The 26,773-nt window shown below is 44.3% G+C and overlaps 1 protein-coding gene across 4 annotated transcripts in view; it reads right to left on the bottom strand.

Annotated features, from left to right (window-relative positions):
* Window positions 1–26,773, bottom strand: part of ARHGAP23 (Rho GTPase activating protein 23) — a 221,296-nt gene that overhangs the window by 108,895 nt on the left and 85,628 nt on the right. The gene's annotated exons all lie outside the window — the stretch shown is intronic.

Here is a 26,773-nt window from a genome sequence, read left to right as displayed (position 1 = left end):
TTGCTTTGGTCCTTGCAGTAAACTACATGGGAGCGAACAAGACTGTACGATACAATGCAGTTGTGGTAGGAAGGTCATTTGGGCAAAAGCAATTCAGAGTTGTGCACCAAAAGAAAAAGAAAAAGCTGAATTCTTCTATCAGTATAAATTCATTTTTTTAGAATATCTACATACTGCTTGCAAACCAAAAATATCTGAAAATGGTTTACACAGTACAAGAAGGCTTACAAGCATGTTTCAATGAAGTTGTTTACAGTCTCAGCCAGGGTGGGTTTCCACATGTACAGCTTCCACACTAGAGCCCAGGAAGATTTCTTCAACCTATGCCTGACTGCCTACTCAGACCCTGGCCATCTTGGCCTGGACAATGGAGCAAACAGCAACTCCTTCTTGGAAACATGTGTCTCCAACACTATCTAATCCAATGCATACTTGCATGGATTTTCCAATTTAACATAATTTCTTTGCTTAGCATAGACACTGATGCCTAGGAAATCCTGTTCAATGTATATTTTGGCTTTCAAAATTTCACCTAGCATTGCCCACTCTCAAACCTGTCTCCCCAATCATAAGGACTAGAAAAAAAAATTTATAACAGAAGCTGAAATTCTCAGGATGAGCTGAAAAGCCCAGTACCATTTGTCTTTTCACCAACCTGTCCTCAATTTCTATTCTTGCATTCATAGAATTGTGCAATCTACACAACTCTGTTCATAATTAATGAAACATTTTATTATAAAGTGCTTTAAAAGAAAGACCAGTTAGCTGATTGGTTTTTCCATTGGTCCAAAAAGGTTATAGCTGTGGATTGAGAAGGTGTCAACAGCATAATATTGTCCGGCGGTGCAGCTTCAGTGGGGGGGAAGTTAAATGTGAGTTTGAATCAAGAACAGGGGAAAGGAGAACCCTCCACTGGGTGAGGGTGCAAGAGACAGACCATGTGCTGTGCTGTTGAAAGGGAGGGAATGGACTGTCCAGGGTTCTGGAGAAATATAGGCCAAGCAGCCGAAGCAAGAGTGAGGAGGTGTGAGTGTGTGAATACTTACAAATTGAATTAACACAGCCAAATTTTCAGCTGCCTAGTACTGAAAAATGCAGGAAGCATGAATCAACTCCAAGATAGGGTTTGAATCCTGGCCTCTCAAACATCTAAGCAGGCTATTTGTCAGCCCACCAATGACACTGGCTTTCAAATATCTCCCTCTCTCGTGGTATTTACATCCATGAAGGGAGGAAGAGGCTTGAATTTACCTTCTCGAATGCAGTAGGAGCGAAAGCCCAAGTTAATGGAATGTTTCAAAGAGCTGCCAAAAGGCAGAGCAGGAGACAAGCAAAGTTATTATGTACTTTCACTTAGCAATTACTTAGCCACATGGGCTTCTTGCTGACATTTCTGCAGGGCAAAACAGTCCCAGAGATCTCCTTTTCTCCAGGTCTTTGCCTTCACTCACAGAACATATCACTAGTCAAAGAGAGATCCTCTCTGTACTACACAGAGAGGAATACATCTGCCTGATCCTTTTAAATCCTAGACACACCTAGGAAGCATCTTCATTAAAATGGGGGGGGGCTCATACAAGCATACAAAACAGCCTTGTTCTGATCATAGCACTATATTGTCTACTGCTGGGATAGGGAACCTGCAGTCCTCCAGATGCTGTTTGACTACAACTCCCATCACCCCTGACTATTGGTCATTCTGGCTATGGATGATGGGAGTTGTAGTCCAACAGCATCTGGAAGACACCCGATTCCCCATCCTTGGTCTTCTACGATTGGTGGCATGATTCTAAAAAGTCTTCTTTTAACTCTTACACTCGAGATTTTTTTAAACTGGAGATGCCAGCCCTTCACCAACAACTGCAAACGGTAGCTACAGTATACAAAGCAGCATCTGCATTATATATTTCCTAACTTGTAGGTGAATGGCCCTTGGAATCCACAGCCCCTACTCCACCAAAAAGAATGCAGGCACTCTCTTGCTCTCACTCTACACTAGGGATGTGCTAGAATTCCACCCAATTTGGATTTGATACTGAATTTTCCATTAATTCTCTATCACTGCAGATTGGATTTTTATGTAGTGATTTTCTGCAGCTATTTTCAGGAATGGATTTTTAACAAAATCTGCATCTAAAATATTGATATTTCCTTCAGTTTATTGATATTTCCTTTCAAAATATCAATATTAATATCCATATTTTTCCAGGGGGGAACAGATCAGTAAAAGCAGTGGCTTGTGGACAAAGAACTCTCAAACAAATACCAGTCTGATAGGTCAATGGACTAATTTCAAACTGGCCCCGCCAATGGATCCCATCCCTGCTCTATACAAACTTCTTTCTCTCACACGCCCCCAGAACCTTTGACTTTCACTCCTTTCAACAGTACACAATCTCGCTGATCCCCAATTCCAGAATGAGGTTCCACCCTCCTGCCGTCAATATTGAAATTGGCATGTGGCGGCTGTTATTGTTTTGAGTAAAAGCAAATCATAATTTAATATTGCTTTTGTCAAGTATTTGCACCAACCAGGAAATACACATGGATCCATGCTCAAATCAGGGTAAAAATAAGCAAATCCCACTTCCAGTTCCTTTTAATTTTAGAGAAATGATGTCCGCCATTGCTTCCTTAGTTACTATTTTTAAAAGGCAATCACAAAAGGTAAGGGGTCAGGCTCCCCTTGCCTGCCCCTGTAATTCAAGCTCCCACTGCAGGTGAATCTGGATGGGCAACTTGAGTACACAAGGTAATGCAGAGCTTGTGACCAGATAGCAACCCTCAGCCGGGTACAGAACCACAAAGAGAAACACAGTGGAGAGTTTCAGGTAGGGGTGCCCTTGAACAGAGTCCTCCTATATAGCCTTCTAAAACAGTAGCTAAGTGGTGACATCAGAAAAAGTATGGGATCAACTCACCCTGCCATTGGAGCACTGATGTGATCGCACCCAAGGTGTGTTCACAACTGGCATGAAGGACACACTCCCCACCCCCAATGTCTGGAATTTATGAATATGGATCACGCAACAAAAAGGAAGTGAGAAACCACCATGTCAAATATTACCTGGTAGCCCTTAGAAATGTTGCTACTGAATTAAAACAATGCAGAAAATGTACATTTTCCTTCTCTTTTTAACCCCATCATAAAGATTTACACTTCAGTTCTTTATTTATTTATTGCCCTCCGCATATATAAAGGCAATGTACGCAAAATATAATGAAAAACTAAAAAAACAGTAAAAATATGTGAATTTAAAAAAAATTATACTATATGGACACTCACAGCAGAGACCTATTCATCCAGTATTATTAGTGGCCAACTCCAGGCTCCACATGGAGAGGCTCAATTTCCTGCCTAGCTGTGGGATTGTCCCCTTAGGCCCCAGTCCCAGGGACTTCCCCTACACTCCATTTGTACTGTGCCTCCTGCACCATAGTTGCCTACAGTCCACCATGGTAATAGTGCAGAAGAAAGTGACCAAAAAGGAGAAATAAGGTAGGAGATACAACCAGAGCAAGGAGGAATATAAAACGGAGGACTAGCAACTTCCTAGGAGGGTGAGAAGGAGCGAACATGAAGAGACTCAAGGAAAGAGCTGATGTAATCACTGCAACTCATTTCTGGGGTGTGGGGTGCAGAACGTTGCTCTGAACTGAGAATCTGCCATGCAACTTTAGCATTATCTACTTCTGCTTAAGCAGGTACATAGCTCCAAATAAAAGCTTTGAAACTGTGCCCCCCATCCTGCCCTCCAGCTTCAGCCTTACACAGGCTGCTTTCATACCCCCTGAGGCAATGAAACTGGCATGTCACCAAGATGAATATTCCAAACCAGCCTAGAAAGGCAGATCAGGTGGGGAATACAGATTCATAATCCCTTCCACCCTCCAGCCACCCTGCCTCCTGATAGCCTCCGCAGGGTACTCGCCAGGGTTAATGAAGATATTAGCCATTTTATCCAAGGACACAAGGCCTATCTGCTCCCAACTCCTTTGGGGCCCTTCATGGTCTACCAGTGCACAAACCTTAACTTTTTGTCACAAAGTTGCTCTGTATTCGGATCACGATGCTAATGAGGGTGCCTCATATTCACAAGATTAATCTCCCTCAGTATCATACCAGCGCCAGGCGCCCCAGGCTCCTCTGGAAGCAGGGATCAATGCTTCCATGTGACAAAAAGATGGATATTGACACCGTCCTTTGCCTCGTTTCTCTTTGGGCACGGATGGGGTGGTTGTGGGGGTGTAATTTTAGCTTAACAGTGGCATATGTTATAGCTCAGTCTTGCACTGAAGCACAGAGTAAAGGTGGAACTATCAGCCTTCACCAAGCTGGTGCCCTCCAGGTGTTTTGGATTAGAACTCCCATGATCCCCAACCAGTCCAAAATATCTGGAGAACACCAGGTTATTTATTTATTTATAAAAATATTTATATATTGCCCTCTCGCAAAACAGGGCAGTGTATGCCAACATAAAAACATTTAAAAGCAAAACAATCATTAACAATGACTGCTACTCAAAAGACATGTTAAGCAACTGCATAGGCCTGTTGACATTAAAAAAAGGCCTTCAAGAGACACCTGAAAGTCAAAAGTGAGGTTGACAAAGACTGAACTATATCAGTGTCCAAAACATCTGAAGGGCACCAGATTGGCCAAGGCTGAACCAGATCAACACAGGGCATTCTCATATCAAGTCAATTTGTCCATCTAGTCAGGGCCAGTGCCAGAGGGTGGCCAGGTCAGGCCCTGACTAAGGGCCCCTAAGGCCCACAGGGGCCCCTCCTTAGTGTGGGAGGGTAGTGCTCCCATTCCACAATCTATGGCAGTGTTGACTCCCGACCCTAACGCAGATCACAGAGAGGGAGCTCCCAGCCCCCCCCATACACACTGGGCAGGCCCGCAACACCCGTCCACATGACCCACCTAACTCTCCCATTGCTGTGAATGCTATGCACACTGCGGGCACATACCTGCCATCAGCCAAGATGGTGGCGGAGGCTTCCCTAAGGGGCTGACTCCCCTACCGCCATCTCAGTTGATGGCAGGTATGTGCACGCATGTAATGTAGCACACATGCGTGCCATCAACCAAGTTGGTGGCAGGGATATCACCCCTCTTAGGGAAGCCCCTACTGCCATCTTGGCTGATGACAGCCTTTGCGCACAGCGCACAGGGCATTCTCATGAAGTGATGGAGAGGTAGGTGGGGCATGCGGGCTGGTGCCACAGGCCCAAGGCAGGCTGGTGCCCAAGGGCCCAGGCATGCCTGGTGCCAGCCCTGCATCTAGCACAGTTCTGTCCACTTTGATGGTGATGGTTCCTAAGTCTCAGGCTGAGGTCTCACACAAGACCTGCTACTCACTCTCTTAAAAAAACAAAACAAAACTAAGATGTCAGGGAATGCACCTCAGATCTTCTACATGACAATGGTGTGCTCTACCACTGAACTATGCAGGGCGGTCTCCAAGTTTGAAGGGGCCTTGGGCAAAGTGTACTCTGGAAGCCTCCCTTCTCTGTTGGTGGGTGGGTGGTCCTGGTAAGCAGTGGCAGCTAGCAGCAGTGCTGTGAATGGCATCAGGTGGCTCAGGGCTGCCATTTTAGCTTCCCACAATCCCCCTGAGCAACGCTACATCAAGAATTTAAAAATGACAGCTAGACTCGTTACCAGGTGCTGCCGAGAACACTGGGCTGGGGGAAAAACAGAGAGGTAGCCCAGGGCAGGAGTCAGTGGTGGACCCTACCAGGGCAGTGGGACAGCTGCCTAAGGATACCAGGTGCTGATGGGAACCAGCCCTAAAACTTACACTCCTCCCTAACATAATGAACATGGAGCTGTTACCTCTTTCTCCCTTCTTCCTCCTAACATCTTTTATACTACAACCATGTTGTCACACTGTCATCATACTGTGCATTTCCCCACCCTTGGCACTAACAGCCAATGATGCGGAAACACCTAGCATGATGGCATCAGGATAGCATAGCAGCCCAAGTGTTGGACTAGAACTTGGGAGCACAGTGTTGGCAGGCCCCTCTGCTGGAGTGGGGTAGGCTGACAAGAACGGAGTGGAGGAGGAGGAGGACTTAGAGTGGGATGCTCGAGCCAGTGAGGGGCCAAGCAGGGAGTTGGACTCAGAAGTCGCCCCAGCTCTAGACTTTGACAGCTCAACCCCAGCAGCTCTGGATACCCCTGTGGAGAGTCAACCTGACCAGCTGGTTGTTTCCCAGCCTGACACTTCCCCTCCCCCTGAACCCATGTCACCTGCAGGCAGCCCTCCTCCCTCTGAGGGGGAAGACGGGACAGTAATGGGGGCTCCACCCTCGCCTCACACTAGGAAATGAATGCAGCAGGAAATTCAACAGGCACAGTTGAGGTGGAGTCTTCACCTGCACATGGACTCCCAACAGTGACAGTTAGCACAAGCAAGTAGGGTGCCTGCCCAGCTTTACTTAAGCCAAGTGAAGGGGGGGGGAGTAGTTGCTGAGTCAATGTCTTAGTGCAGCAAAGTTGTACCTAGTTAAACCTAGAGAGATGCTGAGTTCTGAGAAAGCCATAGGTAGATTCATGAAGCGCACTGAATTGAAACTTTCTCTTGCTTCAATAAAAGAAAAAACCACAGCTGTGTCTGGGTTCTTTGATTTCGGGCAGGACAACCAGGGTACAAATCCCTGCTCAGCCATGAAGCTCATTAGGTAATCACAGGCCTGAAGTAGTTTCTCAACCTAACCTTGTGAGGATAAAATGTGGGGGGGGGGGGGAGGGAAACATATAACCACCTTGAGCTCCAAGTTGGAAATATGGAATATAAATGTGGAATAATAAATGTGGAATAATAATGAGAATCAGCAGTAGCAACAACATCACATCACATGTTGTGTTATATTAGACGTTACAAGGAAGGAGGAGAGAGGGGAAGAGACACGCAATAGCAGTATTTCCATTTCTTTTTTCCTTTTCTTTTTGTAATCAACACGCAAGCGTTGTGGGCTGGGAGTCTGACTTGCAAGTAGCAAGGGTGGAGGACACAAGTCAGAGGAGCAGCAGAGGTACACATTAAGCTAAGGTTATTACAAGCTCACAGAGAGTAAATGTATAATTCAAAAGTCGCAACCTTGCAGGCAGAGAGAGGGGAAAGAGGCCAAAGATCCAGCTGTACAGGCGCACGCATATATGTGTGTGTGTTGTGTGAGGGTTATCGAAGGTCAGCTGCAATATGGTAAACTGGGGTGGGGGGAGCTTTGCTGCTCTGCTGCAGGCCAAAGAAACTGTGCAGCAATTGATCAACATGTGTGTGCGTGTGAGAGAAAGGGGGGGAGAGAAACAGGAGAGAAATAAACAAGGGGCAGGGATTAGGAGGGGAGGGGCTGAAAACAGTTCATTTGTTCACACAAAAGGGTGAGGGAAAGCAAGCAGCACCTCAAACAAGCCTTCAGATTAAAAGATGGTACATAATTTAAATTACCTTCTACAAACAGACACACCTGATATGGGGAACCCCCCTCTGGGCACATTTTCTTCTCTCCTGCTCTAATGAACTATGGAAATAGGATGTGATCCATCATCATCTGTGAGTTATCCCCCCCCACACAAAAGCCCTCACACTGCCTACAGGGGGAAATTCTCTCTACCAACAGCTGAAAATCAAGGCAATTCTAGCAGACAGCATACACAAAACGCACCCCTAGACAAAGGAACACTGTGTGAGATGACCCCACACATACACCATAGACTGTTTCTATAATCCACCACCACCACCCCAGGGGAAGCCTCCCATCCAAACAAACAGCTGTGCTAGCCGTAATAACCTGGGCAAAAAACGTGCACTGCTCCATCAATAAACTACAGATGGTACCTCTTTACTCATGGGCACTGCTACTCCCCCTAAGGGGGCACAGGGTACACACACACACACAAACACACACTGTTTAATAATTCATCCCTTGCCTATTTACATAATTACACTAAGGAGCTGGAAAAGATTGAGCCGGCCCTTTCTTATTTTTGTGTTTAAAAAAGAGGAAAAAATAACTGCACCACCTAACACCTCTTTGACATTTCCTTCCTTTCATGGTCCCGTCCCCTCCTCCCAACTCTCTCAAGCTCTTTTGCTGATCCACAGCATCCACAGCCTCTGTACCCCAGGATCTATGCAAGGTTTTCTCTTCTCGCCCCTGTGCCCACCCTCCTTTCCTTAGTTCCTTGTCCTCTCTAGTCCTCTCCCCTACAGTCTCAGTCCGTGCCTCAGTTTCAGCTTCTCAGCCCACTGCTTCCCCTGCCCTGCTTTCTCTAACTTCATCCCATTTTGTGGGGCAAAAATCTTCCCCTGGCGCAGTTTTCCTTGTGCAATTTACACATAAGTAGTCTTTCTAGGACACTGTCACAAATTGCCACCCATGCAACGTCCACAAATTTCAGCCAATTACCACTCACTTGTTTTCCTTCTGGCAATAAAAAATCAATGAAATGAAATGTCCCAGAAACATATTGCCCCAGCCAACGTTAGCAGATTGGAGTAGTAAAAACACCCCATTGTTTTTTTTAATAGAAAAATGGTCAGGGACAGGTCAAAAAAGAGCACTGGAGTCAAATGCACAGGAACACACTTTCTCCTCTGAATAAGTGTGCTTTCTGGCTCTGGGTGTTTCAGTAACGTCAAGCACATTTCTGACACCACAGACACAAATGTTATCTGCGGTCAAGGTATCAGCCAATCATACATTGGAAATCTCACTGGGGTAGAAAATAACCCCCCAAAACCATTCGTGTGATTTCCCTCCCCCTCAACATTGGATGAATTCTTAAACTTCCTCTGGGGCCTTAGTCCATTGCCCCCTTACCTTTTGGGCCTTTCTTTTCAGTCCTTAACCTCCCTGACTGCCCAGAATCCTAATCCTGCAAACTACTGTCTCTGTCAATAGAATAAAGCCTACATTGTCCCCAGGCCCTCTGAGATCAACACCCTGTTTTATGTAGCAGCTAGAGTACGGAACTTGGACTTGGAGAAAATAGTGCATTTTCACAAGGTGCTTTTTATAGCAGAGCAATATCTGGACTCATTTGCCCAGTGTTGTGTTGGCATCAGGTTGTGCATTTCTTCACCCACCCCTCAGAAGAAGCAGCCACCGCCAATTATATGGCATCAGGGTAGAGAAACGTAACAACCTTTAGCCCATACCCTCCAAGCTGACTTTGGGTACTACCAAATTAATAGCAAAATAGCCAAGACAGGGTAAGTGATCATACAAATATATTACAGCAGGAGAATTTGAGCAAACGATTCGGTTTACAGTGTCAGCCATGTCCATGTCAAGCAATTAAGTGCAAGGCCACCCTTAATTTAGGCTGTGTCACTTATGAATACTGGTATGGTTGGGGAGGAGGAGAGAGGGAGAGGGAAGGAGAAAGTGAATTTTTGGATCAAATGAAAATTCAGGCCATGGCAGGTTTTACATCTGAAATACAGACATGGGGGGAAATGCAAATAAGCATATATAATTTATTTATATACTTCTGAAATCATCCTCCGAGTGGGAAATGCAAGCCAGGCACCTGGAACTTTTACCCAGTCAACAAGAGAGTAACGGCAACAGTAGCTGCCTCGCGACCAAAGAAACCATAAAAGGCCTGCTGTTTATCATTCCTGGAGTCCAATTAAAATGGAGAAAATGGCAGGTTTGGGGACCCTGGGTAATTACAACAAGCTATATTTTACCACAACAGACAACTTCGTCTGCCAGCAAGCAGCCCCTAAGGCAGTCGTCAGTCATGCCACATCAGCTGGTTTGCCCCAGCCTGAGGGACGCCAGGAGCCGTGCTAGTAGAACTGAGCTGGGATTTTGGAGGGGCGGGGTAGAAAGAGAAGGGATGGTGGGTTAACATGCCACTTCCTCTCTCACCTCCCACTGGAAGCTTTGTTGGCACTTCCTTCAGGAAAGGCTGAGTTGCAAGCCAAGAAACACATGGGCCAGAGAAAAAACAAAGCTGTCCAGGTCCACTGGGGTGTTAAAATTCAGGTGCTGTACTCTGGTTGCCTGGGGGGGGAGGGGGAGAGGAAAAGGAAAAGAGAGGGAGAAGATGAGAGGGAGAATCCTATAACCTGTTGAGTAGACGTAGATCAGGAGTAGGCAACTGGATCCAGCTGGCTGGCCCACTTTCCAGGGGCTACTTTGATGGGGTGAGGCCACCCAGCACTCAATCACCTGATGTCACATGAGAAAGGAAGTGAGCAAGAAGCCAACTCCGGTAAGGGCTCCCTATATTCCCTGGGAAAGGACGAGGATCATCCCAGCTGTATCCTATCACAGCATCTGGCCGGCTGCATATTTAGGGCCAAGATGTGCATGACAGTTTTGGGACTCTTCCTCCCAACACTGTTTTCGGGAGGGGGGGTGGAAGGGGTTAAAATTAAAAGTGGCCTTGGGAGCCTGGAACTGAGAACAGGGGACTGGGGTGAGGGGAGAACTGCTTAACGCTTTCTTTTCTTTCAATACGCCTGCTCAAAATTGCTCTCCCCCATCCCAGTATTTTTCCATCTGTGCAGGGAGGGATACAGGAGATTATAGGAATGTTGTCTCCTGAGATCAATTGTTAGTGTGGAGTGCCAATTTCACAAATAACAGGTGGTGGAGGGGAAGTATATCCAGTGCCATTTCACCACCAGATGAGCAACATCAGATGTGATTCACATGTATAGGGGCACGTGTAAGTATATGGGGGGGGGCAGGTGGGCCAATAAAAGATTTCAAGGACTAGCAATTTTGAGTAATCATTTGTGAGACTGGCTGACACCCTAAGATGCATTAAGTGTAGGCTTTGCTAATTTGGAGCAGGTCAGTATTCTATAAGAACCAGAGCAATAGGCTGTTATCCCTTCTGGCTGCGGCGATCAGCTCATGAGCGGCACCTGATGCTGGCAACCAGCAGGGAGCTTCACAACGCTTCCACTGGTCAGGAAGTAGAGTCTGGGTGCTCTGCATAGCTCCCTGGGCCATGAATCACAAGAAGAAAGTTAAGCAAAACAAGCAAATATATGCAAATTTGCTTAACCCACCAACTTTAAGAAAATCACAGGTTTCATTTCCACTGACACAAAATTCATTCTACTTTTGCACCCAGTACCAGTAAATACTATAAAGGAGGTGATTCACAAATTGCATTTTCACTTTTGGCAACCTCCCTCTGCACAACTGGAACAACCAACAATTCAATTCAAGATTTTCCCAAATCTGCTCCAGATTTCAAACCCTAAAGCCCTCCTTGTCCTTGGACTAGAATGAGTTTTCTTCTCTCATCAATCAACCTTCCCATTTCCTTTCCCTTAAAACTCACTGACTGCCAACACTCCATAACTGTTTTCTTCAGCTTTTTAGAATGTTTGGGAGCATTCCATAACATCACAGCAGGTCAACCAAGAGGCTTGTGGGCAACTGCAAACTTTCAATATATGGTACATACAGTACCTCACAAATATAGCAAGGGACGGGCAAGGCAATCACAGCTCACCTCTGACCCTGAATGGAAAACAACCACACCAAACATAAAGGGTATGTTCAATAACTTCCTTTATTATACATTCCTGTCCGTTTCTTCCTCTATCCTCCGGGGCAAAAGAGAGAATAATTGTCCTCTATCTCCTTTATGGCTTTTAAATATTTGAAAGCTGCTCTTTGGTCCTCCCCTCAATTTTAGTTTCTCCTGGCTCAACATGTATACAAATTATGCTTTCATCCCTGCCTCATCCATCTTGGTGTTCTAAACCTCTTACTATCTTTATGGCACTCCTCAGGGTGATTAACATCCATCTTAACATCTTAGTGCCTCAAACTAGATCAGGTACCCCAATATATATCAATGTGTTCCTTTCTACATCTTGGGTGAGGAACCGCTGCTTATCAAGAGGCTGAGCTCCACCTCCCTGTTTCATATCATCCTGTTTGGGCAATTTCCATTCTAAGCAATGGTACAAGACATTCTAATAACTGCCTTGGTTTTCCTTCCTATGTATTGATCCCATTTATGCAACCAAGACAGTGGGCTGTGATCTAAAAATGCCTCCTCATAAAATCAATATGTTGGTTAATCTCAACAATTGCCACCAGCTTTATTCTAGGAAATAAGGACACACACACACATACACACACACACCCCAATTCAAGCCTTCGCATGCCTATGTAGCCAGAACTGTACCCAGTGAAGCACCAGAGAGAAGTACTGGCAAACCATGAGTAGCCCTGAGATATACACATGAAGGGGGGGGGGCAGAAGAATAGTGATGGGTATCCCAGATCAGCCTCATGATGTCTCGGTGTCACAGAGAGGCTGGAAATGACAACTGGGTGGGAGAAGGGAACAGAATAGAATGGCTGGAACAGGAAGACAGAGATACATACACATATAAATAAAAGGGAGAAAGAACCATCTCATTGTCTGGACAGGTCACTTTCTGGGACAGAAGGGGGCTGCCATAGACATGAATGGAGAACCTGAAGAATTTAATAGAGCTGGCATTGGGCACATGTGCCTACTCCCTTCATCGAGAGAAGACACACAAAACCAGTTCATGTGGACTGAGCATGCTCAGTGTGAATGGAATGCTGCCCAATTGTTGAGGGGAGGGGGAAAGAAAATTGGAGGGAGGGGCATGGAATGGAGTGAACAGAAGCACTTCTCAATGAAACATTTCATTACTTGTATACGCTAATGGAAAACTAAGATCTGCAAGTATCAGTCCTTATGGACACAATTGGCCCCATTCACAGTAACACAAGAGGGGAGTATCCGCAGGTTTGGAGGAACCTCACAGTTTGCACAAGAATTAAAAAAAACTTCTACCGGTCACATGCCAGTGGTGGGTGGCGATGGTGGAATATAAAAATGGATGGAGCCAGAAGCAAAAGTGGGTGGAACACTTTGCACACCAGACCACTGTTCTTCAACATTGGGTCCCCAGATGTTGTTGGACTACAACTCCCATCATCCCAGACACCATGGCCGATGGTCACGGATGATGGGAGCTGTAGTCCATCAATATCTGGGGACCCAAGGTCGAGGAATAGTGCCTATACACATATGCCCCTCTCCATCCTTCAATTCAGGCAAGCTAAAGGCATTATCATAGTTCAAGGACCCACTATAGCCAGACAAAAGCACTCAAGGAGAGTGAGAAGCAGGACAGATGAGGGGTGTGGCCAGGGAAGAATCCAGTGGGCTGGAAAAATGCATCGGGGGGGGGCACAATTGGTCTGCAGTTCCTCACCTGTGCAGTAAATGCTGTCTCCTTTGTCTATGACCGAAAGATTAACATGACTATTTAAAAGAAATATATAACACCCCTATGCCAGACTTTTCTTGCCCTTCCCACGGGAATGGTTACCACAACACAGCTGAGGACAACCCACGAAGCTACTTTCCCTCCTACTTTGTTTTTCTTTGTTGGCCATGAAAATGAAAGCGTTTGGTTCACCCATTTTGACATTCTGTTTGTTTGTGATGTGATAACTAATCTGGTGAATATTGAAATACTGGAATTAAATTTGACACACATATTCAGAACTTCATGGTGTGAACATGAGAGCAAGTTTCAACCTGAGCTTGACCTTTGCATACATTTTAAATATATTACATATATTTTCTTGGGAGCAGGAAGAAGAAAGACGGAAAATATATTGCAACAAAAGGGGCCTGGAACAAAAAAAGGTTGCAGCATAGAGTGCTGCTGTTCAGGATTCCAGGTACTCCATTCCATTCCCTTTCTCCCTCCCCCAACTGTCAGTCAGCATTTTATGACCAATGAGTATGCTCAGTCCTCCCCACTGGTCTTTTTTTGTGCCCTCCCTCCTTTCTGAGCATTCCGCCCTGATCAACTTTCTCCTGCCAGGTAACAGGGAATTCTCCGATATTACTCAGCTACTACTCAGGGCGTTACACAGGACAACACCTAAAATGACCTGGACTCTACACGAAGTGGAAGAATCCTGAGGTTATAGAGCAGGCTACCACTTCTGAATGATTGCCTAAGTGAAAAACTTCCTGCAAGTTGAACCAAAAACCAAGCAAAATGCAATCTGAAATGATATAGTTCATTCTGCTATCTCAATCTGCTGCATGGGTAGAACATGATGTTTTTTCATCTAATTTGGGAGCCACTTTGTTACTTTTCAGGCCACGTGGCCACACATTTTACCATTTCTGGGAAGGAGTCAAGAAAGGAGGAAGCACTAGGCTCTCATGAAATACTCACCAACCTATCAAAGCTTGTGGGTTTAACAATAATCAGCCTATAATTGTGGCTCTACTCTCAGGGCCACCATGGAACATGGTGAATTTGGTACCCAACAAGCACCTCCCTGTAGGAAAAAAGCATGCAGTGTAAGCCATTGGATGAGGACAATTTAACACATGGCAAACTGGGGCATGCCACCACATATACACTTCAAAAAATAGTCATGTAACTATATGCATGTGAATATATTCATGTTTTTCCCCCTACAAGCACTTTTCACATAGGAGCTCTGTAATGTTCACCTTCAACATACTTGATTGATTATCATCTAGCAATTATGTCACTCTCACTTAATTTTTTCATGGTAGGTCTAAAGGCTGGACTTAGAAGGGTGGCTCCAGGCTCCAGTCCAGAGTTCCCAAAAGAGCACAAAGTGAACTCAAGTTTAAACATAACCCTTAACAAATCAAGCTGCCCAGCACTCATACAGCATTGCCCAACAAACAGCCTGATGGTGAAACTGAGTCAGGGTGTGCAGGTGTGTTTGATTTGCCCTGTGTCATATCATGAATCATGGACAAAGCCAGAATTAGAATCCGGAACTCCCAGTACGCCTCTGCCTCACACACCTCTATGGCCTTAAGCAGAATCAGAAGCCAAGAAATCTTTCTTATAATTATGATTTCTTTATTTACATTATCAATCATTTCTGCAAGATGTATTACAATGCTTATCTCAGTGATAGCACAACAGCCCCGAGGGGTGACATTTGAATTTTATTCTGATACTAGAGTCTTGCGTGTGCCCTGAGAGCTTGCCAAACTGAAAGGCATATAAACGTTTCAATAAATGAAACAAAACATTTATTAAAACATTTATAGTTTTTGGAATGGTGATAAGTGTCAGCAATACAATGTTCATTGCTTCTCCCCTCTGTTGAAGTCAGCTTGGAAAAACAGCAGTATTTTTTAAATAAGCAAACAAACAAAACATAAATTGCTTACTGTTCCCATTTTACAGATACAGGAAATGGAGACTTAAGACAGACAGCAACTTATCCCAAGGCTATGCACAGTGTTCAAAGGTGAAAGTAGTTTTCCACAGTACTACAGTAACACACTGGTATACGCAGGGATTATAACTGGGCTCAGATGATAGAATGATCCTCAAAATAAATAAATCCTTGCACACAAAAAATCAGCATGTCAGGGAGAGAAGGATTCTAGCCTAGACTTCTACATGATATGCTACTTTTTCTATATGCAGGGCATTTTGTGTACATTTATTTATATTTAAGGCATTTATATATCACTTCATCATTTGCATTTCTAAGCAATGTGCATTAGAATAAATCATACAGAGAATAAAACAACAAATATTTATTATTTTAAACAAAAACATTATTTTAAAACAGACCAGAAACCCGAACACTACCTTAAAATGCTTCCTGCAATAAGAAAGTATTTATCATGCACCTGAAGTTCAGCATGCATATATATATATATACAGTGGGGCATTTGCTCATGCAAGCTCCCAGCCCACTTTGCATCCTGAAGTGGTACAGTTCAAAGACAGGCTGATTTACCATTTCAAGTGTGAACCAGTAGCAAGCGAAGAGTGCAGTGTGCAATCCAAGAGTAACCTGATCCCCAGTGACACATAAGACAACACTGGGAGGCTTAACTGCTAGGCAGTACATGAGAAGGAAGTGCACAATACTAACAATGTCTCCAGAACTTTCTGAAAGCATGCTGGGCACTGCTTCAGCTTTGCATGCAGCTTCAAGGCTACTGTGCACAAACCCAGAAGTTACACCCCAGTATCACCTGCAGCACAGTCACACTTCAACGGACTGCCGCTGCTTGAGACAACAAAATGTTTTAGTGTAACCTTGGGTACTCACACCTGGGTCTTAAAGGTGAATGAAAACCATGTCTCATATGTATGTCAACAAAAAGGCTAGGAGGCCATATGGATCTCTTATGTGAAATACACCGATTCACACATATTTTCAGGTGTACAGCCATGTTTATTAAAATAAGAAATAGGCATGGGTCTGGAAATGGGGTCCATCGTCCAGAAATACAGTGCCTCCCCGTTTATGGAACGCTATCCCCAGGGCCTGGCGCCATTATTATCTATCCTTAGGCACCAGGCAAAAACATTTCTCCCAGGGATTTGCTTCTTAACTTTGGAAGGTTTAGGGGGGCTTCTGTTTTGTAGCCTTCCTAAGAAGGGCTGCTCTACCACCTTACACACTGTTTTTGTTTTTAACTTTTTAATATTTTTAAAAATCTTTTACTTTTTTTTTTTTTATTAACTGTAAGTCACTTTGAGTGTGCATATGTGTGTAGAAAAGCAACTAATAAATTTAATAGATAAACCATCCAGCCACATGGTGAGCCTGACTTGTCTCAGGACTTCCCTACTTTTCTGTATGGATTAAAGGAAACCTGAGATCGATCCAGATTTCTTGTTGATGGGAGAAGAGCCCTATATAAACCTCTCTTGATACATATTTGTTTTGGAGAAAAAAAATACTCTGACATCAGCTCCTGGAGTTCCCTAATGACTGCAGCTCAGGTGCAAAGGAAAAAGAAATGACAGCTGGTCAAAACAACAGAAGAATGAAAAGGCACACCCACATTTGCAAGAGACTGACTTCAGAGTGAACACACTGGGTCTAGGGAGGGGGGTGCTTGAGAAGAAAGAAGTTCCATAGTTCCATCCAGGTCACTTGCTTCTCCAGGATTGTGCAATTTGGAATGGTGCGTCAGCTTCAGCTCTCTGATCATTATTTTTAATTATTCTCACTTTCAAAATTGTAGAATTGAGGCCGATGCCCTCATCCAAATCGCACAAGCTTGGAATCAACACCTTAAAACTAAATGTCAGGATTAGCTGACACTCCAATTGGAAGCTTCCTGGTGGCAACCCAGGTCAAGGCTCAAAGTTAACGAAGAAGGGACAGGCCAGCAAGGCTCTTCCAAAGACCTTAGAGGAGGATCAGGTAAACATACCTATCTTGCTGCCTAAATGCTCCCCTCCCAGTTTGCCAGTATCCCTGTCAGTCTCCCTGCCCTCCTGCCTGCTCCCTTCCTGCATCTTGGTGCCAGCTCCCCTTTAGCTCAGATCCTGGCTTGCAGCTGACCCTTGCCCTCAGACTGACCCATGTAGAGATTGGCTCCAGGGCACCAACCAACCTCATACCAATCCTGCCAGAGATTGAGTTTCTGCAGCTGATTACAGCCCAATGCTGAATCCAGCATTCTAGTGACACTGTTCCTTCTCAGACCTGGAATGGAGAAGACAGGGCAGCGAAGAGGAGAGGTCAGGCACTAATAAAAAGCAATAAAGATACAGGGGAAGAAGTTAAAGCAATCACAAGTGAAAAGGCAGGTAAGATGAGGTTCTGACGGTTCTAGGAAGGCTTTGTTGATGAAGGGAAGGAACCTGGAGAACAGGGAAAGGGGTTGAGGAATACAAACAGGGAGGCTGTTTCAGGCAAAAGGAGACATGGAGACAAGAGTGGACCAGTGGTTGTATCCAACTAAGTCCTACTCAGAGCAGACCCCCAGAAATCAATGTACCTAAGTTAGCCATGCCAATTCACTTCAGTGGGTTTACTCTGAGTAGGATTAACATTAATTACTACCCAATGAAACTAAGTTAGCCATGCCTGTTAATTGGTCTTCTCTGAGGAGGACTAGCATTGGATTACAACCCCAAGAGCAGATGCATAATTCAAAGTGCCTGAAAATATGAGACGGGCACCTCAGAATTCAGATATGTTCTCCATCCTCTAAACATTGGAATCCGGATCCTAGAAATGTGCTTATCGGCACTTAACAAATTGATATATGTTTTTCAAGCCCTGAATTTGTGCTGAGTGAAAAGAGCTATATGGAAAGAGAAAAGGTAGTAGCAGCACAATAGGGAAGGCACTATATCTTGCAAAGTTGTCAGGAAGATGAATAAAACTAAACCTCTAAAACAGAGATGGGGAGCCTGTGGCCCTCCAGACGTTGCTGAACTACAACTCCCATATCCCTGGCACTAGCGGGTGGCTAGGTAAGGCACTGGCCCGAGGGGCCCAAGAGCTCACAGGGTCCCCTTACCACCAGCAGTACTGGGCTTGGTCACCACTTCCCGCCACCTGTCTTCATTGCAACAGTGACCCGCCAGTACCACTATCACCACCTCTTCAGCACTCACCCATCCCCTCAGCAGCTGGAGGCTCTGGGTTATCATGGTATCTGTGAGGTAGAGTTTCCTGTGCCAGAGAGGCCCAACATGCTTCTGGTGTCAATGCCTGCAGAAGGGCTTACAGCAGAGCCTCCAGCTGCTGAAGGGATGGGTGAGGCACTGAGGAGGAGGAGGAAGCAGAACCAGTAGGTTCCTCATCACCATCAGCGCCAGGCCTGGTCATCTCTTCCTGCTGCCCATCTTCATTGCTGCTGTGAGAAACAGATTACTGAAATAGATAAAGCCATTGGTGCGACACAGCAGAGCCTTTTTAAAATTGAAAATGCCGTCCCTCTAATATGGATGTAAACTGCTTAGGAATCTCACATATTAAGTGATATATAAATATTAATAAATAATAAAATACGGGGGGGAAAGACTGCTCTTGACTAGGTCACTTGGATCAAAAGCCCAAGTGAGAGAGATCCAAGTGGCCTGACCTGCAAGTTGATTTTAATGCATAATAATGACACCCACTTTGCAAATGAGATGTCCTGACTTGGAAACAGAGCCTGTACTGACTCACCCTCTTGTGGATCCCTGGGCTAAAGAAATGCAGATGAAAAAATTAATAATCCAACCCATCCTGCGCCTGCCTCCTAATGTCCCTTTTCTGTTCCTGGCCCCGAGGTCATTCTCCATGTGCATTTTGTCCGCTTTGCAGTTTGCTTCCTATTGTCAATTGACCTGGTGGCTCTCAGAAAGGGACAGCGGATGCACTGCAAGCCAAGCACACAGATTAAAACTTTTTTTGCACAGGCAGCCTCTTGTTCATTCATTTGTACTGAATGGCAGAAGCGCCGGACAACAGGAAACAAAAGATTTGCAGAGGAAGTAGAGAGACGGTGCAAAGTGCGGAGGATTTCTGCATCCACATAGGCTCCAATCCTTTCCCACCATCCCTTAAACTAAGTGCCACTTCGTAGTTAGGTTTTTAGAGCACATCTATATCACACATAGCAATGGTGGTAGCAGTAATAATTTATTATTCTTGTCATTGTTATTCACCCACCCAGCAGCATCAGTATGCATGGTGCTTTCCAGAGTATCCTAAACAAAACACAAGGATCTCTGCTCCATTCTAACATTTGACAGTGGAGAGAAAACAGAGGAAAGGGGAGCGAAAGGAGAGGCAAAAGCAATGAGATGATTTTTAAAATATGGATTTAATGTGGGCAGATTAATGTGGTAAGCGGCAGTAACACAGCCGAAGCTCTGCTCACAGCTGGAGTTCGATTCCACCGGAAGGAGGAAGTCGAATCTCTGGTAAAAGGGGTCGAGGTCCACTCAGCCTTCCATCCATCCGTGGTCGGTAAAATGAGTACCTGGCATATGCTGGGGGGTAAAGAAAGGCCGGGGAAGGAACTGGCAATCCCACCCCATATATACGGTCTGCCTAGTAAACGTCGCAAGACATCACCCTAAGAGTCGGAAACGACTCGCACTACAAGTGCGGAGACACCTTTACCTTTTTTACCACAAAGCACTCTTGAAAGGATCCCTTCATGTGTTACAAGGGTAAACATACACCTTTTCCCTAATGTCCTGCAAACAAGCTCAACCAATAAGTTACTAAGACATGCACCCATTACAAATACATGCTGTCAAATACAAATATTTGCTCTTGATGCACCAAACATTACATATGTAGCATCTACAAGCAGATACTTTTCTAAAAATGCAACATATGAAGCAGGGCAGATTTGTTACAGCTCCCCACAGTATGTATGCCAGCTCAAATAAGTGCATGAAAGTTACCAGGACACAAAAAAGTTTGCTAGCCCTGTTGTACACACCTGTGTTATGGGGGAAACCTACACACACTTTTATGACGCTTTCCTGCCTTGCTTCTTGAGACAAACCTATCACGCAATCAAGACTAAATAAGACTAAAACGTGCCTCTGGCATGCTGGAAGGGGAGTACAGAGGAGCCCAGCTCAAGGACTTCTTTCAGAGCAGTAGAGATACTGGAGTGCTAGCATAATTGATGGATCATCTTTGTTCTGGCAAGCAAATGAGGCTTTAAAATGTACTTCTTACAGATCAGCATAGAGCAGAGGTTCTCAAACTGTGGTCCATGGACCACCAGTGGTTTGTGAGCTTCATTTAGGTGGTCTGTGGTCTGTGGCCTATCTGTGGATTTGTGGTTGAAGACAGGAGATGGTACATCCATCGCACTAAATACTCATATTGATAATTAATTGTATTTTATTTATTCTTTTATTTCTTATATTGTATATTACTGTATTGCAATTGAAGTCTATGGAATTGTAATACAATACAATATATAAGAAAAACAAAAGAAGTAATAACAATACAGTTAAAAATCATACAGCACTTAGCACAGCACATTACAATTGCTACCATTGGCAGGAAAAATGGTACATGGTCTGGCAAGACCCTCACCAATTTCCAAGTGGTCCATGGGGGGGGGAGTTTGGGAACCACTGGCATAGAGGAAATCAGAGAATGAGGAAAATAGTCAAGCAACACCAGGATACGTTCATTTTCTTTGATGAGGTTCTTACTTTCCTCTAGCTGTGTAAATGGTAACTCTTTTTTTTTTGGAAGACTGTTTGCATTTCTAATTAAGACCTAATGGTTGCATTTCAGCTGGCTGAAACTGTTAAAACTCAGTGTTTTTTACAACTTGAAGCTAAGCAGTCAGAAATAAACACCACCAAGTTCAATGGTGCCTGTTTCCAAGAAACGATGCATAGGGTTGAGTAGTATGTGTTGGGGGTTTTGGGAGAAGAGGGGGTAAAAGTGAATAAACATAGCTGCCTGTATTTTTGTACTCTCCTTAAAGCCATGACTATGGGGGCTATCATGATGAGCTCCTGAATTTCAACATTTCCCACTACATCACTGGTGACTGCTATTTTTTGTTAATAGACTTTGAGCAGGCTGTGGCTTAAGTACTGATATTCAACTCCACATTGCTTCAGACTGTAGTCATGTTCAGTGTATACATGGCTCTAGTCTCCACACCACCGTGACTGTTCCCCCTACAAGCAACTTATGGATAACTTATGTTAATAAGTCTGTAAAATGTAATTTACTTGGGGGGGGTTAACAGTGGGTGTGAATGAACGTTGCCCCTCATGAATGTGAATACATGAGAACATATAACACTGCCTTTCATGAATCCAAACTTTCCTTCATATTAATAAACATTTTAATCTGCTTTAACTCAATTCTGACTGAGAAAGAAAACAAGGAAAGGAAAGAGGAAGAATATAGGCTCCGTGTTATAAAGGATCATGTACATCTCTATTCCTGAAATATTTGTTCACATAAAAATTAGCAGAACGTTGACCCTTGCCAGAATATCCCTGTTTACGAACAAATAAAGGACCCACTTTTTCGCTAAAAGGCAGCACCAAGGGGAATTCTGGGCTATCCTTCCATGACTTTACACAACACAAATCAGCATTTCAGTCAGAATTGGCCTTGGTTGCCCTGATGGATGACCTTCTTCAGGAGAAGGGTAGGGGGAGTGTGACCTTGTTGTTCTTGGCTTGATCTCTCAAGAGCTTTTGATACCATTGACCATGAAATCCTCCTGGACCATCTCTGTGAGCTAGGAGCTGGTGAAGTTTGATGACTCCTGATCTAGCATGCCCTCCCAAACAGCATCTTCAAAAATACCGAATGCCATTTGCCTTTGTTTAAATGAACACTTGGGATGTTAAATACCCCCAAAAGTTTTTTGTTTTTCTCCATAACTGAAGAAGCAAGAGGTGCTTCAGCCCTGCACTATTTAAAGTATAAGCACAATCCAAAGTGTACAGCATGATAAAAGGCCATTTACATTAGGGTAAACTATAAAGTAGTACACAAATGTCAACCCACCACACTACTATGGTCTTCTCTAATGGCTAGTTTCTTGGACCAAGTTATGCTTAGCCATGAATTCAAAGAACTCATCCTGAGTTGAACAATCTTTTTATTGTAAGACATTGGGCAGGGTCAGTGGTATACAGCACCTAGCTATTTTAGGTATTTTATAACTAATAAGAAGATACTTTGGACCTCAATGATCCCTCTCTGCACATGGATTGGACAGAATCCATGATCTAAGGTGGGTGAGGTAGAAGCTGCCTAGGAGTGACATCCTGAAACTTGAAATTTTCTCCATTTCAGATGGTATTGGGGTATGGCTGTTATTATTCAGTCATGACGGTAATGCACATGGCTCAGTGGTACCATGTGGTTCTGTTTGTTATTACTATGTCCAATGATCCAGAGATGAGCCTTGCCATCAATACACTGAGCCATGGCTCAAGCTAAACACTCTTCATGTTACAAGGCTCTTGAACAAGATAATGCCCGTGTTTGCAAGTAATGCTAAGCCATGGTTTGTTTTACCCAAAATCAGTCTTGCAGACATGCATTGTGACTTGTTTCGCCTAATGTTGGTTTCATTTTCTAACCACTCTTGCTTCACACTTCCGTAACCAGGTGAACACCTGGGATGGTGCACAAAACAACAACAACCAGGATTTAGCCATGATGGCAGATTTGATATAATAAAAGACCATGGTTAATGTAAACTGAGATTCATATGCCAGCTTCCAAGCACAGTTAGGTGGCTTGGATGAGTTCAGACTAGGGATGATATTCTGTTCCAGAATTGAAAGGTTCTGTTCCAGAACTGAATTGAAAGGTGAATGTACCCAATTTGCACTGTCCAAACTAAATCACAGCCATCCTTTGAAATTTGCACATCTCCAAATTTTGCAGTGTAGTTCTCCAACCAAGCAATGTGTAAAAAAATGCATATGTTAGGTTGAAGTGTGCATATAAATGCACATACCCTGTATTAGTGAAAATAACATGCAAAAATACAGTAACTAGAGGAAATGACCCCATTTTGCGTGCCTCTATTTTCCTCTCTTTTTTCTGTTGTAAGTCCGCTGGGGCAGGGACCTCTCCTCTTACTCTTTATAAAGGGCCTTGTTTATAGATGGTGCTATATAACAGAGAATCCATCAACATCCACTGCCCTTATTATATAGAGCTCACATGTTCTGTAGTGGTCAATACAAACACCATAGAAACATGGGTTAAAAAAAAATAAATCATTTTAGCCTTCCTCAGTATGTCCTAAGCTTTCTTTGCAAGACTAAACTACCCTTTTAAAACTGCCTCTCATTAGCAGAACAAGTACTATGTGGCACCCGTAACATGGAAAGCACACCTTGGACTTGGCCTGGTAGCAAATTAACCAATGCAGATTTCAGAGCAGAGGTATTATGTGCTGATAGGATCTCACTCTTGTCAGCAATCATGCCACAGCATTCTGCACTAACTGCAGCCCCCAGGTCAGCTTGTGCTGCATGGGAATTTCTGTGACCTTGGCTGACTGGCTGCCAGGATTTTTTTTAGTTTTGGTTAGGAACCCTGACTGGTGTGGGATGATGAGTTTTCTGCCTTACTCATGGGCATCTTGTTGTGGCTGATATGGTATTGCATTTAGGAAACCATCATTGTCTTTTCTTTTTCTGTTTGCATTTCATTAACCTTTATCCTCACTCCCTTTCAAGCCCTTTAAACCCACTGATGATGCACCTTGTTGGTTGTATGACGGTTTGTTTCTTGCTCAATAGCGGTAAAAGAGAATTCGCATACTGGGCAGTGTGGCTGCAATTGTTGTTCCCAAGCTGCTGCCTATGAAGGTAGACCAAACCATGTGTGTTTTCTCTCTGTCAATTGTTATTTACTGGAATTGGGTCAGCTGTCAAAGTGAGTTTATAGCATCCCACAAGGTAGACAGAAAAGGGTAGAGAATCTCCTTTCACTCATTTCTCAGATCTCTTTCTGAACTGAAGGGTCAAATCTGTAAAGAAGTTTGGAGCAGCCATTTTAAAATGCAGGGGCAGGACATTCCAGGCAGGGGGTTGCCAACCCTACTTGGATATGGATATCTTGCAGAGGATCCCTGGTTAAGCTTTACCAACAACATAATCCAAACCATATCTACTCAGAAGTCCTAATGAGTTCTATGGGGCTTAGTCCCTTAGTAAGTGTGTTTAGAATTGCAGTGTTCAGGGGCATCCATCTTTACTCCTGAGTGCTCCCATCTAACATCTCCACAACACTAGCTCCTTTCTTCCTACAATGGCCTTCTGGGGCCTGGCCTGGCGTGAGGTCACTTAAACCCTTTTTGCCAGAAGCAAGTTGGCTCCATCTTTTAGCTAAGATTTCTATCTTAATTTCCAATCAGAGAAATGTTTGTTTTAATTGTATTCTCCAAGCAACTGTGGTTGATGCTTAATGTATCATGCTTAATAACATCACTCGGGCCCGCCCCATGACATCACTTGGGCCCGCCCCCAAAATTTCAGGATTTGGGATGCTTCTGACCTGGCAACCCTACTATCGAGGGCTACTAACCAGGTTCTACCTCCACTGTCGGGAGGCGGCACGTCTCTGAACAGCAGTCACTGCGGAACACAAGTAGGGAGAGTACAGTTATGCTCATGTCCTGCTTGCAGGCTTCCCAGAGGCCACTGTGAGAACAGAATTCTGGACTAGATGGGCCTTTTTGTGTTCTCATGATGTCCTCAGTCCCAGCTACACCCCACCTCTGAGTGGCCCCACCCCAATGCTGCTGCCCATTCACTTGCCCTGTCTTATGGGCCCAATCTCTTGAGCCTAGGGTGAGGGCATGGCAAACAGAGGCTCCTCCTCCTTGCTCCTGGTCACTGCTCACCTGCTTGGAGAGGGCAGGTCAACACACAGCAACAGCAAAGAGCAGCAGCAGAATCAGCGAGCTCTCAGGGTTGGCAGTGGGCTCCCTGCTAGGAGGCTGGACTTGGCAGATCCCCAACGATGCCAGCTCCTGACACAAGCCCTGCTTGGGACATATATCTCCAATGGCTGCCAACAATAGAGTGTGTTGGCAGAAAGACAGTGTGTGGTGATATGCACCACTTTAAAGACATTATTTTAAGCTGAAAGACTCAATGATACACTGACAATCCTGAGAGAGAGGAAAACCAGATATTTTCTAACATGCAGTAAACTTGAGCTTGGAAAGGTAAGGCATGGAAAACACTGTATATATGCCACAGACAGAAAAACAAAAAAATATGTTTCCTGAGAATCTCAGCTTTATTTAAAAAACAAACGAACAAGAGCCACCCTCTTGGCTGTGAACATATGTTGGACAATGACTGGTGAAATCTCAGAACCCAGAGGAACGGCTAAAGAAAGATTCCCAGTGGGAGAGCGGAGTTTCTGTGCACTGCCCCTTCCCAAGGCTAGCAAGACTGGAATAAACGTATGCAAAATATTTCAAGCACCCCGCTGAATACATTATATTGAAAAATTATGAAAAAAGACCTCCAGATGCATGTAATTTACGTAAATTACAGAATCCAGCTTATCTTGAATCATAAATTGGATTGCCTGAGTATAGAACTTTAATGCCACTTTTCTTTGAAAATGTAGAGGACACTTATTTATTTATTAGATTTATATCCCACCCTTCCTCCCAGTAGGAGCCCAGGACATAGGTCCACATGCTCATTCAGCTCTGAAGCTCACCAAGTAACAGTGGGCCAGCCACTCTCTCTCTCAGCCAGTCATACCTCACAGGCAGACTGTGATGATTTCACCACCACCACAATTTACTCAGAGGAAGAGTAGGATACAAATGCAACAGACAAAAATAAAATAAAAAGATTCTGGGCAGGTTACAACTCAGTAGCTGAAGAAGGATTTGAAGCAAACTTCCCAGGTTCAAGTCCAACTTTCTAAGCCTAGAGGCTCACAAAGCTACTTAAAGATCCCCTAACTGATAATCAGAATGCAATCCTTATCTAATCAAGGAAGAACCCAGGAAGGTAGGTTGTCATTACCGTGTTGCTATGATAAGTATTCCCATATTACATATCATGGAAACAGAGGCTGGGAGCAAGCTCCCCCAAGGGCAAGCTGGTGAGACTATGATTAATTCCTCTCATGGTATCTGCCCTCCTGAAATCCATGCCAGCTAGCAGCTTGCTCACCCACAATGCTGTCCTGATCCTGCCACTTAGGGATCCGTTTTTGTGTTGGTGGGTGTCCAAACACAGGCTAGGTGCTACACATTCAGCAACACAACCATTTACAAACAATAGCACAGCCACAGTCACTCTTATAGGCTCCATGTATGCACCCCAGGGAAATTCAGGACCACTGCTCATGGGAGTAAAGGAAACGGGTAATAACTTCTAAAATGAGGTGCCACACACCTCAAGCCTGCCCAGAAGTTGCACACTTTTCACCTGAGAGTTCCCTACCTCCAATTTCA

This window comes from Rhineura floridana, chromosome 11 (genome assembly GCF_030035675.1).
Source record: "Rhineura floridana isolate rRhiFlo1 chromosome 11, rRhiFlo1.hap2, whole genome shotgun sequence".
In the NCBI taxonomy this organism is placed as follows: domain Eukaryota; kingdom Metazoa; phylum Chordata; class Lepidosauria; order Squamata; family Rhineuridae; genus Rhineura; species Rhineura floridana.
This window is presented reverse-complemented; position numbering and strand designations above follow the sequence as displayed.